The following is a 15,784-nucleotide window of genomic DNA, read 5'->3' as shown; positions in this document are numbered from 1 at the left end:
TCTTTATATCACTGATATTTTTAATACCTAGCCTATGATAGATCGATAATGGCATCAGATTCACACTAGCTCCAGAATCTATTAGTACCTTTTTGAAGGTTCTTTCTTTAATTGTGCATGGTACTGTTACCATTCCCGGATCCTTTTGTTTGTTAGGAATTTTCTGCCCCAGTGAGTTTGCGTTATACTGTTCCTTCCAGGCTACCTGTTCTTCGGTGGTTAGTTTCTTTTCGGCCAAGACCTCTTCCATGAATTTCTTGTACATGGGAATTCTTTCGAGTGCTTCGAACAAAGACATACGACCCTTAACCCTTTTAAACATTGTCATGAATTTATCCAAGTCTGACTCGCTAGGTTCCTTCTTTGTCACTCTCTGAGGGTATGGCAACTTAATCATTGGTTTAGTTTCTTTTGTAGTTTCCCCTTTAGTCGGCTCGCTCGGTGATATAATTTTTTTCTTTTTAGCAGCCTTTTTCTCTGTCGTCGTGACAGTATTAACATTCTCCTGACCTCTCGGATTTTGAACTGTTTCACTTGGTAAGGAACCTGGTGTTCGAGAACTTGCTAGTTGTTGTGCTATCTGCCCCAGCTGAACTTCAAGATTCTTTAGGGAGGCGGTGGTGTTTTTCTGATTGTTTCTAGTCTCTTCTTCAAATTGCCTATTTTGAGTTGCCATGCTTTCAATGGCAATCTCCCAGTCTGCTTTCCTTGGAGCTTGTTATTGTTGATATTGAGTCTGATATTGACCTTGACCCTGTTGTGGAACATTCCCTTTTTGATCTTTCCAGGAGAAGTTTGGATGATTCTTCCAGCCTGGATTGTAAGTGTTAGAATAAGGATTATTCTGCTTCAAGAATTTGATCTCTTCAATTTGTTGGGGAGTCGCAAAGCAATATACCGTGTGATGAGGTCCATTAAGGATTTCACAAGTGCTCGCCTGAGCTGGCTGAACCTGCACTATCTGTTGAGTACCTATATTCATAGCTTTCAACTTTTTGTCTATTTCGGCAGTAACTGTGTCTTCCAGACGGATTTTATTTGTCTCTAATTTTAGATCAATAACCCCATCTGGCTGACCGGTACACCTGTCGTATAGCTCTAGATGTTCATTGGCAGTTATTGCTTCAATAATCCTCTTGATACCAGTGGTTGTTGAGAAATTTGTTGAGCCACCGGCTGCTGTATCAATCAACTGTTTTGTTTTTATTTTCAGCCCATTGACGAACATCTGCATTTGTTGGGTCTGATCCATATTATGAGTTGGACACGCTACTAAGATCCTTTTGAATCTTTTTTAAGTGTCTCCCAATGATTCACCATCCTTTTGTTTGAAATTAAGGATTTCATATCTTTTTCTCAGGAATACTGATGCTGGGAAGTACTCATTTAAGAATGCAGTTTCCATCTCCTCCCAGGATGTGATACTACAAGCAAGAAGAGAATAGAACCATTCTTCCGCATCTTCAGCTAAAGTGAATGGGAACATTCTTATTTTTTTTGCTTCATTAGTATGACCATCAATTTTCAAGGTGGTGCTCATGGTCAGAAATCTTTGCAGGTGTTTGTTGGCATCTTCATTAACCCTTCCAGTGAAAGGTTTTCTTTCCAATTGATTGATCATGCTAGGATGTAATTGAAAATTTGTCACATTCACCGGTTGGTTAACAATGGTCAGTCGACCACCCGGTGCATTTGCACCTCCATAGTCACCCAGTAGTCTTTCCGGAGGTGGAGGAGGCGGAATTGGAGGAACTTCAGCCATTGGTTCCTTGACTTCTGAGTGATCAAAGGTGCTTTCTTCTGTAGAATCCACTCTTTGTTCTCTGCGTCTTTGGTGAAGGTTTCTTTCGATCTTTGCGTCAAAAAGAAATTTTGCTGAGGGCTCTCCTCGCATACACAAATTAGTGAATGAAAATATATAAAAGACAGAAAAATAATTTTATTGCAGAGCAACAAAATTTTAATTGAAATAAAATTAAACTCTATATTTTTGGCAGTCCCCGACAACGACGCCAAAAACTTGATCGGGAAAATAGTAAGTGTACTATTTTGCCTTTTATAGTAATAATGGGGAAATTCCCCGAATGTCGATCTCAAGGACTGCACGTTAATATTGAGTTTAAATTATCACTCAATTAAACAAAAAGTATTAATTTGGTTTTTGAGTGTAAAAGTATAATAATAAAAGTAAAGGTAAAGAAATATGAAAATAAGGGTTTATAGAGAAAAAAGAACAATGCCATGGAAGGTGTATGATTTATCCCTTTAATAACTCTGAGTCACTATTGCATCAACAAATATCAATTACTACTAGTTCTCAAGGGTATTTTCTCCCAAGTACTTAGTGAGAAAACCTTTAATCAATCTACCCTAATTCCTATGCACATAGCCAATTAGGGTGAAGTTAAGTTGTATAATATCAAGAATACTCTGGTTCATACAGGGTATCCCTAGTCCTAGGTGATACCTACTGTAGAGTAACCTTATGAAAACCTTATCAATGGCGGTCCAGCCTAATTGATAACCACAAATCAATCTCAATTGGTCCGAAAGAGAACGCAATAAACACATCAAAAGGTTACCGTAAAAACAATATTATAAATGCAAATGTAAACTCAAGTTAATTACAATTCTAAATTAGGGACACCCCCTAGCATTGGGGGGTTTAGCTAGTCATATTGTTCAAAACAAATTCAAGATAAAAATTACACATTACAAGTAATTGAATGACTTTGATCTTCAATCGCTCCCGCTTATGAATATCTTCAGCTCTCTAAATGCCTTGATCTCTGTAATACTTGATTGCTTCACAATACTGTGTTTTTCCGTATTCCAAGATCCTCTTTCCTTTGGTAGAAGACCTCTTTTTATAGTGAAAGTTCCCAGCAGCAGTTGGACAGGTCCAAGGATGTCTCTAAAAAGCCCACAGAATGAAAAGCCCGAGAAAACTGGAAATTTTGGGCTTGGGCTGACACGGCCCGTGTCAGCTGACACGGGTGGCCGTGTCAGCCTACTGTTTAAGCTGACACGCCCATGGCAAGGATGACACGGTTGAAGTTTCTGCCTGACACGGCCCGGGTCAGTTGACACGGGTGGCCGTGTCAGGCTACTGTTTTCTTCTCTTGCTTCCCTTGCCCTGACACGGCCCGTGTCAGGTGACACGGGTGGCCGTGTCAGGCCTCCTGTACCGGGGTTTTCTGCTCCTTTGCGTGCCAGAATCTCGCACTGTCTTGTTCTGAGTTCTCCGATTGTTCTACCTGGATCTGTCGGACAAAAACACAGTTATCCCACGCATAAAATCAAGATAAAAAAAGGTAAAACATAACAAAGATTAAAAACGCGTAAATAAAATAACGGAAGTAAAACTAACTCGAAATGTACCATAAATTCTTGCACAGTGTGTCAAATGTCTTTATTTTGTGTCAGATCAGTAATGAAAACTCAATGTAAATGGTGACGGATCAAGTGCCACCTTCCTTTTGGCCCAATGTGGCGGGCGCCACATCCTTTGGGTAATGGGCGCCACAAGCCCATTTGCTTTGGTGGCCCATTATCCGATTGGAAGCCTCGTTTTCTATTTCGCATTTTTCTTGCGGTGTACCTTTTAATCGATAAATACCTGCAGATAAACATAAAATACTGTGTAATAAATAGTGTTAATCGAGTAAAAAACAGTGTATATAGGGTCAAAAATACGATACGTTTTCGCGTTATCAAACTCCCCCATACTTAAACCTTTGCTTGTCCTCAAGCAAATGCCGCGTACATGAATAAAAAGTTTTATAAAATATTTGCAGCATACATTATCAAGACTTGTAGAAAACACAGTTATTAAAAGTGTGGAAGTAATGCGCGTGTAGTGTTAAAATGTGAGTGAAGTGGGTTTATATAGAAAATTTTGCAATGATTACAAAAAGGAAATACATAGTCATAAAGGGAAGCGTAAGAGTTTAAACCTAATTTCAAGAATTGCAAAACCCAATGTGTCACGTTTTTATCACGCATGCTCAAAAAATGGGACAGTTTTTGCCATAAGAACCACATGAAATCAAACGACAAGACAACCATTTAATGCAACAATTGTTCAGAATCAGGAAGACAAATCGATAAGATTGCTTATGATCAGAACCTTTCTGATTCATGAAAACCTCCTTACTTCAGAAAGCTCATGTTTCAGAGTCAAAACGAAAATATTCTCAGAATCTAATCTAGAGTTCTGAAGACTTAAACATTCTGAAATACATATTTTCATTTTGGACATAATTTCATAAATAAGTTTTTCAGAATGAACACAAATGTATCTTCAGCAAGGGGTTTTGTAAAGATATTAGCCCATTGATGGTCTGTATCAACAAATTTTAAATAAAAATACCCTTCTGAACATAGTCACGTAAAAAGTGATGTTTAATTTCAATATGCTTAGCCCTAGAATGCAAGATAGGATTCTTAGATAAACAAATAGCAAAAGTATTATCACAGAGAATAGGAATGTTACTCTCAGATATCTGATAATCTTCCAGCTGACTCTTCATCTAGAGCATCTGAGTGGTGCATCCAGAAGCTATAATATATTCAACTTCGGTTGTTGAAAGCGCGATTGTTGACTGCCTCTTGCTGGACCATGAGATCAAGTTATCTCCCAGAAGTTAGCAACTTCCATAAGTACTTTTCCTTTCTATTCTGTCTCCAGCATAGTCAGCATCGCAATAGCCTACTAATTTGTATTCACTTGATTTTCTATAAAACAAACCAAGGTTAGTATTACCTTTTAGATACCTAAAGATTCTCTTAACAATAGGTAAGTGATTTTCCCTAGGATCTGATTGGAAGCGATCATATAAGCAGACACTGAATAAGATATCAGGTCTAGAAGCAGTTAGATATAAAAAAGACCCTATCATACCTCTAAATAGCTTCTGATTTATCTTACTGCTTGAAGGAGAACGGCGATCCAAAACGCAGCGGAAATTAAAATTTTCTCCTTTAGTGATCCTTACGAATGGGCATGATCAGTGATAGAATAGTTACCTCTTGTGACGATTGAAACCTTTGATGCAGATCTACGGAGCGATCACGAACGTTGAACGATGACAACGCCTCTACTCAGTCTACACGAACGGATTCCTTCAATCTCAGTACTAGCTGCTATGAATGAAGGCTTTGAGTGAGAGAGAGAGAGAAAGAGAAAACAAAAATGCAACCGCAATGAATGCTTCTGCACAAGGGTTCTATTTATAGAACCACTTGTGTGGGCTTCAAGCTAAAAAGCCCACTTAAGTGTATGTGGCCCATATCTTATAATATGCCCAAAATCACTTAAGCGCATGGTACCTTACCATATTTCGTATTCTACTTAAGTATACCGTACCTTACGATGTTCTATAATTCACTTAAGGGCACCGTACCTTACGGTGTTCCTTAGTTACTCTATCTCTCATCAATCCGTCCTTTGTGTGTGACCCTGTAGGTTTTTGCGACATTGGCAATTATATTAAATCACGTATTTAACATAATAAACTGTGAGCGGTATCTAGCAACACATCACTGCTACCCAAGACACAAAAATGTCATGTGATCTGAAAAATCCTTCTGTGATAATACTTATGCGTATAATTACCCTTTTGCCCTTATGTCTATATTGAACACAAGGCATAGACCGTGTCATCCTTGTCCAGTTCAATATTGGGCCCATAGACATTTATCCTATTATGCAGGATGGGCAAATTCCATCTAGGTCACTCATGTCCCTCAGCATGCTTCGTGGAGTACTGATCGGGAAAATAGCAAGTGTACTATTTTGCCTTTTATAGTAATAATGGGGAAATTCCCCGAATGTCGATCTCAAGGACTGCACGTTAGTATTGAGTTTAAAATATCATTCAATTAAACAAAAAGTATTAATTTGGGTTTTTGAGTGTAAAAAGAAAATAAATAAAGAAATATAAAAATAAGGGTTTATAGAGAAAAGGGAACAATGCCAGGGAAGGTGTATAATTTATCCCTGTAACAACTCTGGGTTACTATTGCATCAACAAATATCAATTACTACCAGATCTCAAGGGTATTTTCTCCCAAGTCCTTGGTGAGAAAACCTTTAATCAATCTACCCTAATTCCTATGTCCATAGCCAATTAGGGTGAAGTTAAGCTGTATAATATCAAGAATGCTCTGGTTCATACAGGGTATCCCTAGTCCTAGGTGATATCTATTGCAGAGTAACCTGATGAAAACCTTATCACTGGCGGTCCAGCCTAAGTGATAACCATAGATCAATCTCAATTGGTCCGAAAGAGAAAGCAATAAACACATCAAAAGGTTACCGTAAATAAAGTATTATAAATGCAAATGTAAACTCAAATTCATTACAATTCTAAATCAGGGACAACCCCTAGCATTGGGGGGTTTAGCTACTCATATTGTTTAAAACAAATTCAAGACAAAAATTACATATTACAAGTAATTGGATGACTTTGATCTTCAATCGCTCCCGCTCATGAATCTCTTCAGCTCTCCAAATGCCTTGATCTCTGTAATACTTGATTGCTTCATAATACTGTGGTTTGCTGTATTCCAAGATGATTTTTTCTTTGGTAGAAGACCTCTTTTTATAGTGAAAGTTCCCAGCAGCAGTTGGACAGGTCCAAAAATGTCTCCACAAAGCCCGAAGAATGAAAAACCCGAGAAAATTGAAAATATTGGGCTTGGGCTGACACGGCCCGTGTCAGCTGACACGGGTGGCCGTGTCAGCCTACTGCTTCTCCTGACACGGCCATGGCAAGCCTAACACGGTTGGGATTTCTGCCTGACACGGCCCCTGTCAGCTGACACGGGTGGCCGTGTCAGGCTACTGTTTTTCTTCTTCTGCTTCCCTTGCCTGACACGGCCCGTGTCAGCTAACACGGGTGGCCGTGTCAGGCCTCCTGTACCGGGATTTTCTGCTCTTTTGCGTACTAGACTCTCGCACTATCGTGTTCTGAGTTCTCCGGTCCTTCTACCTGGATCTGTCTGACAAAAACACAGCTTTCCCACGCATAAAATCAAGATAAACAAAGTAAAACATAATAAAGATTAAAAATACGTAAATAACATAACGGAAGTAAAACTACTCGAATTGTACCTTAAATGCTTGCACAGTGTATCAAATGTCTCTGTTTTGCGTCGGATCAATAATGAAAACTTACTATAAATGGTGACTGATCAAGTACCCATCAACTGTCTTTATGGTTATCTAGTTACGGACAATGTTTGATCAGCAATAAAGCACTCGACTCTACATCTAGGATCCATAGTGGTTTCAGGTCGAAGGGTGGTATACACCATTATCACCATGAGAATAACTTATGACACTTTGCATAACATTCTATATAGTATTCTCATAGCGGGCCAATCCAGTATAAATATTACTCTTAATATTCATACCTATGTTTAAGACTTAATAACTCCTTATCCATGATCCATGAGATGTGATCATCAGTCTATATACATAATAGTCTTAATGCTTTAATGTTATCCCACTTCACAATAAATCTCGACTACGAATACTTTAAGAATAGTGTCCTTATGTTTAATGTGATCTCATGATCAAGTCACACTTGATACATTAAACAGACTAGCTATTCTAGGGATTTTATTAAACAAACGTAATAAAGAAAAAGCCTTTTATTATTAATAAATAATTCGATTCAAGTACCAAAAGTATTGGCCTCTAGGGCTTACACCAACAATCTCCCACTAGCACTAGAGCCAATCAAACATATCCCTAATGCCCATAGATCTAGTATGGCCATCATGCTTCTGCTGCGCAAGAGGCTTTGTCAGTGGGTCAACAATATTGTCAAATGTAGGTACTCTGCATATTTTCACATCTCCTCTATCTATTATCTCTCGAATGAGGTGATAACTGATGCTTGTAGTGGCTATATATAAAATATAGTCTGTCGGATACTTGACTGTAAGTGCACAGTCTAGTCGCTTTAGTTTTAAAAGATATCGATCCCATAGGGACCTATGGTCAAACTAGTGTTACTAACGTCACTATGTTTAGCTAAGGGAATTGATTAGTAGAAGTTCGGGGGTAATATAGTAAATCTAAGGGGAATTTTTGGTTTTAAGAAAGAATTAATGGAAGGAATTAGTATGCAGCGCATTAATTATCAGGGATTCGATAAGTCACCGGTGAGTAGTTTAAATGCCAAATATCTCTCAGTAGAAAATGTTTATTTAAAAGACTTTATCTCATACTCTCGCGGTTGTTGATTCAGCCTATAACTTTAAGTCAGAATGTACGCTCTCGCTGTCCCAATTGAAGTCAAAATTACCTTTTGAAAATAAATAAGTTCTAATTGCTTTTAAAGTGCTCTCGCTGTTTTTAAACTCAATGCTTAATTTTTACTATCCAGCTCGAGCCTCACGCTCTCGCGATTGTTGGTTCTCACCTTAGTTAATTTCCCACTCTCGTGGCAAAATCGTATTAAATAGCTTTTCACGCTTTTATGATAAAGTTAATTAAATTTAGATTAAAAACTTCAGAATAAAAGGTTATTTGAGAAAAAGGGTTTTCACCGGTTATTATTAAATCCCATCAAATTAAGTTGCTACATACCGATACTGGTAGTTTAGCCGTACATATTAAATAAGGCAAACACAAGGCATAAACAGATCAATATTGCGGCAAACATGCTTATAATAATAAATGGGCAATAACAATAATAATTCAATAAAAACCTCGAGATCGAAGTAACAGAGTATAACGATTCTTGGAGTACTTGAGCAGTCCTCTACAAGTCGCCAGGCTTTGCTTCTTCAATACAAATTACTATTAAAATTAAATAAAATGGAGTAGTTCTCCGGTGTAGGAAACTACTACTATGGCTAACTGGAAAACTAACTGGAAAAAGGTAAACTCGAAAAAGAATGGCGAATACAATAAGGCAACGGAAACAAGGTTGTTGGAAAGAAAAAAGTGCTAAAAGCTAGAAAGCTGAAAACTAAATAGCAGAGCGTAAATCTAAAAGTAGGCGTTCTCAAATTTTCCCATTCTGGTCCTTTATATAGTGTCCTTTAGGTCTTGGTGGTTGAGAAAATCAAGGGAGACTTGGTTTTGAGTGAGGAATCCGTGGGAATAAGTTTGTTGGAGGAGATTTAGGCACGTTTGGGTGCCTATGGCTGACTGTTTCAAAGCGCATATTGTGGCCGCGTGACGCTCGTCATGGGCCTGTGATGGTCGTCACAGTCTGGGTCGTGACGAGCATCGTGAATCTGTGATGGTCGTCACATCAGCAAAATCTGTGAAATCTGCTTTTCTGGTTTTTCTGTGCTTTTTCACCTGTTCTTCTTATTTTTCTTCCTTTTCTTCATTTTGCTCTTTGGTGCATGGAGATTTAAATACCTGCAAAAACAACACGAATACTTGCGCAATAATCGGGATATTAATCGAAATGGTGTGATCTTTGAGTGTAAAATAAGGCAATTATCTGATGTGGTTTCGCGTTATCAAACTCCCCTAAACTTGAATCTTTGTTTGTCCTCAAGCAAATACAATTTGAAAATAAATTTAAACGCGAATACATTACCCGTTCGTACGTGGTTGTCAAGTGGATTAGTATGATGTCCGATATTGAGTAAAACACCAAAGATACTGTGACGACACGAGATTTCAGCTTTAGCATAGATCTCTCCTTTACACAAGCCAGTTCGAATAATGCTATTATAGCTCGACCTAGTGTCTCTGTTTCTATTTCACCCAGTTTCATTCTAGCGCAATCACATTAAGCCCTTTGCCTCCGCACGCACTTAGTGAAGTAGCCGGTTAGTGACTTTGATCCTTTTCTTAGCACGGGGGTCTGGTACACTGGTGTGGTACCCCTATATATATATATCCCCTTTTTAAGGTTGTGGGGGATCGGACCGTAGTTCGCCCTACCGAGTCCAATACCAGGTACCTTTGGACCAACCAACTGGGGTTTCTATTCCTTCTTTTTGCATAACTTTGCAACCTTTTGTATGGTTCTTTTATCAATTTCTTGATAGCGACAATATGAAGGAGTTTCTTAATTTGTAGGCATCAAACACTTATATTCATCGGCTCTCCACGTGGTTTGTGCTTGAGACGGTGTTGACTGCTAGTATAAACTTCTAGGGGTTAATCTAGAATGGAGACTTAAGGTGTCAGTATAATGGTTATTCAAACTGATCTTGTAGAAATAAGGGATCTAGGGTGTCGGGACGGTATCAATATTGTTAGATCTTTCTCAGTTTTCCTGACAAAGCCTCCCCGAGACAACCTATGTACTCGTAGGGTATGCATTTAATCTTAAGGAAATTTTTTGTTATGTCAGAATATGTAAAAATGATTGAAAAGGACAAGCAAATTTTTTTGTATTGGCTGAAAATATTAGAAATAGAAACAAGTAGAGGAGAGATAAGGATTTCCTCCCACATTTAAACAATGCATTGTCCTCAATGCGATAGTATACAAAAGTAAAAAGGAAAGAAACAAAAATCACTGCTCGTCATTACGCGGCTGGCTTTTTCGTGCTTTGGCTCTTGCACTTGCGCTCTCACCTCGTCCTCGCTAGGTAGGATCCAATCCCACGTGCTGAGTGTATTCCTGGATGGCGTCTACGCGATAAGTCAGGGCACTCATCTGGTCTGAAAGTTCCGCCATCCCCTGATCATGCCAGTTAGCATAATCGTGTTGATCCCGCTGCATTTGTTGGATCGCTTGCATCATTTCTGTTTGGAGGTCTTCCATTATTTGATTGTGCCGTAACATCTCGGCGTAGATGTTTTCCATGGAGGCGGGTCTTCGTTCGCTTCTTCGTTGTCCTCGGGAAGAAGTCTCTGCAGCGTGCTCTTGAGGTGGTTGAGACATGCCTCTGTCAAGCTCCTCTTCAACTTCATCTGTACCATTACCAGGATTTCCATCATTTGGCTCGGGGACCTCCAGATCAAAAATCCAATTTTCCATTTCTCTTGGATTTGTGCGGTTCCTGTTGGGCATGATGATGCTCCGTACTGTCTTGTTTCTGACAACAGGATGATACTCCTCGTCGTCTCTTGCTTTGATTAGGTGTGAGGCACGGCAGTAGTCGATGTCGAGGAATTCTGCTTCCAGGGCTGGTAAGTTGGCTAGCCTATCTCCCAGGTTCAAGCCTAATGCTATGGAGGTGATAATTCCCCCACAACAAAATGCCTGGCTGCCTCTCATGCAAGCAGCCTGGAAGTTGGCTAGTAGAAAAGGAGTAACATTGAACGCAATTTGGGCAAACACACAGTGGAGAAGGAAACGTTCCTTGGAGTTTACCTTGTGGTTGCTGACTCTTCCAAAAACTGTGTGCCCCAGGACTCGGTGAAAGTATCTAATGGTTGGGTTGTGGATATAAGTTGCGTTAAGCGTATCCCAGCTCGTTGCGTTCATGTTGGTGAGGTTGTGCCAAACTAGGAATGCTACCTTTGACCATCCTTCTGGGATGCAGCAATGGATTCCTTCTCCATGTCGGAAACCAAGCATTCTCGCTATCTGGGTTTGATTAAGGGAATACTCGGTGCCGAACATTCTAAATGTGGCGACACCGGTGAGGTATTGGGTAGCTCCAGGGGGCGTGATATAAGAGTAGGAACTCAAACATTCCAGGGTAAGCGCTTCGTAGGTTGGCTGAGGTGTGGTACAGAGCTGCGTCAAGCTGGAGTTAGCTAGCATCCACTCCACACCCTCCAAAAGTCCTAACTCCCTTAGGCATTCGTGATCAACATACCTCGTAGCTTGAATGGAGCGCTGGTAGAACTTGAGGTAGTTGCTTCTTTGGCGGTTGATAGGTCGGGAGTAGCTCTTTCTTGACGGGCCATTGATGAGTTGTATGAAACTTTTGGTATTGGTGGGTGAGATGGAGTGTTTGTGAGTTACACGCTTGAAGGAAATGTAAAGAATTTAATAGATGAAAAGCATAATGGTAATGAGAGTGATAATTGGTGAGGAAGAAGAGAGAAAGAGCGCCTGCATTTATAGGAGAGCTCTTTAGAATTCGTGACGGTCGTCACGCGCAACGGGTGCGTAACGGTCGTCTGCAACGGTTAGATGCTCGTAACGGTCATTTGTATGTCGTGTGACGATCGTGGCAGATCCGTGATGGTCGTCACGTCTGTGAGACGGACGTCACCCTATAGTGACGATCGTCACACGCTGATTTTCAAAAAAATTCTCTATCACAGGTTTCAGTAGCATATGATAACAGCAAAAATGATAGCTAAGCAATTTAATTTTAACAGCATAAATGCAAAAATAAATAAATAGATGAAATAAGCATAATTAAATGAATAGCAATTGAATTAATAAATTGAAATTAAATGTAACATAGGAAAAAAAATTGTAGCGATAACATAGTAAGTAAAAGCAATAGAACAAAAGTAATGAAATAAATAAATGTGCTCCCTCCCCACACAAAACAAAGCAGTGTCCTCATTGCTTAGTGCGAGTAGGAGAAATCAGTGGTCAGTATTATTAGCCACGTTTTTGTCCCAATGCAGCGACAACTTCGTTCAGATAATGAAACTGCTCAACGGCTATATCCATCAGGCCTAGGACATCAAATCGTATGAGCTTTATCTCTTCTTTCACAATGGTGATGTCAGCTTGGAAAGCACTGAGACGGGTGATGAGCATGGCATGATTATCAACATAAGATGGAGGAACTGGTTCATCAATGTTATAATAGTTAGGAGGTGTTTCAGGGTCAGATTCTTCCTTATGGATAGGGTCATTGATACACTCATATTTGGGCGGTGTAGCGGGAGGTGAAGGTGGATCAATAGGGTGCTCCTCTAAGTCATAGAGCCAGTTATCGCGGTTGTGAACACCCGTTTTCTCATGGTTAGGTAAGGTAAAAAGTCAAACCACTTCGTTACTGATTAGATAATCAAAGGTATCTGTCCCAATGTTTCCTATGATTCTGCGGTTAAAGCAAAATTCGATATCCATGGGTCGGATGTTTCCAAAAGGTACAAGCTCATAAAGTGGGCGGACAAGTCCGATGGCGTCTGCTATCATGGTTACTAGGCCACCTATGATTATTGGGGTACGGTTATTCTTAGCAAGGTGGACAAATCTTTCCATCATGAATGTCACTATATTGACGTGTCGACCTTGATCGACGCATAGCAAGATAAAGAGTTCATCGCGGGACACTAAGGTGTTATTCTCTTCCTTACCAAATAAGGTGTGGGCTAGTATTTTATGAAAGTATCGGATAGCAGGGTTATGGATCTTTTGTGAGTGCATCTCATTCGGGTTAGGGTTGGATTCTCCAGATATGCTCCCCCAGAAGTCATCGAGGTCGATGTCATCAATTAGGTCCTCCTGGCAGGTAGTAAAAACGAAAGGCCGCTAGGGAATCCTAGGAGGTCAGCAAGGTCTCGACGGGTGTAGGTGAAGTCCATGCTAAATAACCTAAAGGATATCAACCCTTTGTTAAGTCCGTAACCATGCTCAAGGATGTATACAAGAAAGCTCAGGAATTCTAAGGTTAGTTCACGGTACATGACAAACCGTCTCTTAATGGCTGCGTTCTCCCACCCAAGCTGGTTAAACATATATAGGATGCTATCTCGGATGCCTAATTTATCCATGGTCGGTCCATCATAATATATGGTCAATGCCATATCCTTCCGGGCTAGATAATCATACTGCCTGCGTTGAACTCTGCCTCTGAAAACTGTCTTTGGTTGTTGCATGATGAAAGTAATTAACTAACTAGTTAGTAATTTTCCTGTTTGTCAGTATCCAATATGTCTAAGTTAGTTACTAGAAGCAACAAGAGTGACTGCAAAGAATCAAGAAGAGGGGAGTAAACGAAATAAAGAAGAAAATCAAAGAAGGGGAAAATAGAGTGTAAGAAAAATAACAAAAAGAAACAAAAGGGTGGGTTGTCTCCCACTAAGCACTTTGTTTAATGTCGCAAGTTCGACAGTAGTGTCGCGTTGTACTAGGTTTGGGGTTGAGCGGGCAGCTCTATGAGTCTTAGACTGTTCGAATAGTCTCTGTTTTCTATATTATGATAATGCTTTAGTCGCTGTCCGTTTACTACAAAAGGGTCATTATTTCCACCTTTTATTTCTATCGCACCGCCATTGAGAACTTTGGTGATCTCGAAAGGACCAGACCACCAAGATTTGAGTTTTCTTGGAAAAAGTTTAAGTCTTGAATTGAATAGCAGAGCTACGTCTCCGACTTTAAACTCCTTCCTAGAAATGCGTTTGTCATGCCATCTTTTGTTTCGTTCTTTGTAGATCCTGACATTCTCGTAAGCGTCCAATCTCAGCTCCTCTAATTCGTGGATGTCCAGAATCCGTTTCTCGCCTGCGGAAGTGTAGTTTATACTTAGGGTTTTAATTGCCCAATACGCTTTGTGTTCCAATTCTACAGGGAGGTGGCATGATTTACCATAAACTAGTTTGAAGGGTGTGGTTCCTATCGGGGTTTTGTAAGCCGTCTTGTAGGCCCACAAAGCTTTGTTTAGTTTGGACGACCAGTCTTTTCTGGATATTCCTACGGTCTTCTCAAGAATTTGTTTTATTTCTCGATTCGAGACTTCGACTTGCCCGCTAGTTTGTGGATGATATGGTGTTGCTACGCGGTGTCGGACTCCATACTTCAGAAGGAGTTTTCCAAATATATTTGATATGAAGTGGGAGCCGCCGTCACTGACTACTAATTTTGACACACCGAATCTGGGAAAGATAATGTTTTTGAATAACTTGATCACTACTCGTGTGTCATTTGTTGGAGAGGTTATAGCCTCGATCCATTTTGAGACATAGTCGACAGTAACGAGTATGTATTTATTACCAAAAGAAGCTGGGAATGGTCCCATGAAGTCAATCCCCCATACGTCAAAGACTTCGACTTCTAAGATTCCCGTTTGTGGCATTTCATCGCGTCTTGAGATGTTGCCAGTGCGTTGTCACCGGTCGCATTTTATAACCGCGTTATGGACGTCTTTCCATAGAGTAGGCCAAAAGAGTCCGGATTGCAGGATCTTAGTGCAGGTCTTTGAGGTACTTGCATGCCCTCCATAGGGGGCGGAATGGCAATTAGAGATTATATCATCGATTTCATCCTCAGGAACACATCGACAGAAAATACCGTCGGTCCCTCTTTTGAAAAGAAGAGGTTCATCCCAGTAATACTATTTTAGGTCGTAAAAGAACTTCTTCTTTTGTTGATAAGATAGGTCCGGTGGAAGTACTCCGACGGCTAGGTAGTTGACAAAGTCAGCATACCATGGCAGAGTTGCATTCGCATGTACTTCTTCCACGGATTCTTCTATTTCTGTATTGTTTAATGTCAGTTCAGACATATCACTTTCCATTTGGGCTATGAGTCGTTCGTAAGGGAAATCGTCATTAATTGGGATTTGTTCAGGCTTGTCCCCTTCGATACGAGATAAGTGGTCCGCTACTATGTTTTCAATACCTTTCTTATCTTTTATTTCTAAATCAAATTCTTGTAAGAGCAGGATCCATCTTAAAAGTCTTGGTTTGGCATCCTTCTTACTTAACAGATATCTAATAGCGGCGTGGTCGGTATAGATGATAATTTTTGCCCCTACTAGGTAGGAACGGAATTTGTCCAAAGCGAACACGACAGCTAGAAGTTCTTTCTCAGTGGTGGCGTAGTTCATTTGGGCAGGATCAAGCGTTCTACTCGCATAGTAAATAGCATGAAGCTTCTTATCTTTCCTTTGTCCCAGTACTGCGCCTACTGCGTAATCACTCGCATCGCACATGA

This window comes from Lathyrus oleraceus, chromosome 3, assembly GCF_024323335.1.
Source record: "Lathyrus oleraceus cultivar Zhongwan6 chromosome 3, CAAS_Psat_ZW6_1.0, whole genome shotgun sequence".
Lineage (NCBI taxonomy): Eukaryota > Viridiplantae > Streptophyta > Magnoliopsida > Fabales > Fabaceae > Lathyrus > Lathyrus oleraceus.
Note: the sequence above shows the minus strand (reverse complement) of the source record.